Source organism: Lupinus angustifolius, chromosome LG11 (genome assembly GCF_001865875.1).
Source record: "Lupinus angustifolius cultivar Tanjil chromosome LG11, LupAngTanjil_v1.0, whole genome shotgun sequence".
NCBI lineage: Eukaryota > Viridiplantae > Streptophyta > Magnoliopsida > Fabales > Fabaceae > Lupinus > Lupinus angustifolius.
The window spans coordinates 12427782-12429789 of NC_032019.1; positions in this window are offsets into that span (position 1 = coordinate 12427782).

Below are 2008 nucleotides of genomic sequence, written 5' to 3' on the forward strand. Positions count from 1 at the left end.
TCATCCTCTTCCTCATCCTCGTCCTCATCCTCATCCTCATGCTCCTTCTCATCCTCGTCTTAACCCTAATCCAAATCCAAATCCTAATCCTAATCCTCATCCTCATCCTCATCCTCATCCTCGTCCTCATCCTCGTCCTCATCCTCATCCTCATCCTCATCCTCATTCTCCTCCTCAACCTCTTCCTCCTCCTCATCCTCACCCTCTTCCTCATCTTAAACCTAATCCTAATCGTAATCGTAATCCTAATCCTACTCCTCATCCTAACCATAATCCTCATCCTCATCCGCATCTCATCCTCATCCTCATTCTCATCCTGATCCTCATCCTCATCATTATCCTCATCATTATCCTCATCCTTATCCTCATCCTCATCCTCATCTTCATCCTCATCCTCATTCTCGTCCTCTTCCTCCTCCTCCTCCTCATCCTCGTCGTCCTCCTCCTCATCCTCATCCTCATCCTCATCCTCCTCCTCCTCCTCATCCTCATCCTCATCCTCATCCTCATCCTCAACCTCATCCTCATCCTCATCCTCTTCCTCATCCTCATCATCTTCCTCATCCGCATCCTCATCCTAATGCAAATTCCATTCTAAATCCTAATCCTAATCGTAATCCTAATCCTCTTCCTAACCCTAATGCTAATCCTCATCCTCATCCTCATCCCCATCCTCATCCTCATCCTCATCCCCATCTTCATCCTCATCCTCGTCCTAATCGTAATCCTCATCCTCATGCTCACCCTTATCCTCATCCTTGGCCTTGTCCTCATCTTCATCCTTATCCTCATCGTCATCCTCATCAACATCCTCATACTCATCCTCATCCTCATTCTCATCCTCATGCTCCTTCGTATGCTCATTCTCATCCTCATCCTAACCCTATTCCTAATATTAATCCTCATCCTCATCCTTATCGTTATCCTCATCCTCATCCTCATCCTCATCCTCATCGTCATCCTCATCCTCATCCTCATCCTCATCCTCATCCTCATCCTCAACCTCATACTCATCCTCAACCTCATCCTCATCCTCCTGCTCATTTGTTTGCTCATTCTCATCCTCATCCTCATCCTAACCCTAATCCTAATCCTAATCCTCATCCTCCTCCTCCTCCTCATCCTCATCCTCCTACTCATCCTCATCCTCATCTTCATCCTCCTCCTCATCCTCATCCTCGTCTTGGTCCTCATCCTCATCCTCGTCCTCAACGTCATCCTTATCCTCATCCTCATCCTCATCCTAATGCAAATTCCATTCTAAATCCTATTCCTAATCGTAATCGTAATCATCTTCCTAACCCTAATCCTAATCCTCATCCTCACCATCGTCCTTATCCTCATCCTCATCCTCATCCTCATCCCCATCCTCAACCTCATCCTCATCCTCAACCTCATCCTCATCTTCATCCTCATCCTCATGCTCATTCATATGCTTATTCTCATCCTCATCCTCATCCTCATGCTCATTCGTATGCTCATTCTCATCCTCATCCTAACCCTTATCCTAATCCTGATCCTCATCGTCATCATCATCCTTATCCTCATCCTCATCGTCCTCCTCATCCTCCTCTTCATCCTCATCCTTATCCTTATCCTCGTCCTCGTCCTCGTCCTTATCCTGATCCTCATCCTTATCTCAGGCTCACCCTCATCTTCATCCGCCTCCTCAGCCTAAACCTAATCCTAATCCTCAGCCTCATGCTCAAACTCATCTTCATCCTTATCCTTACCCTCATCCTCATCCTAATCCTAATCCTAACCCTAATTATAATCCTAATCCTCAGCCTCATGCTCAAACTCATCTTCATCCTTGTCCTTACCCTCATCCTCATCCTATCCTCCTCCTTATCCTCATCCTAACCCTAATCCTAATCCTCAGCCTCATGCTCAAACTCATCTTCATCCTTGTCCTTACCCTCATCCTCATCCTATCCTCTTCCTCATCCTCATCCTAATCCTCATCCAAATCCTCATCCTCATCCCGATCCTCATCCTAATCCTAATC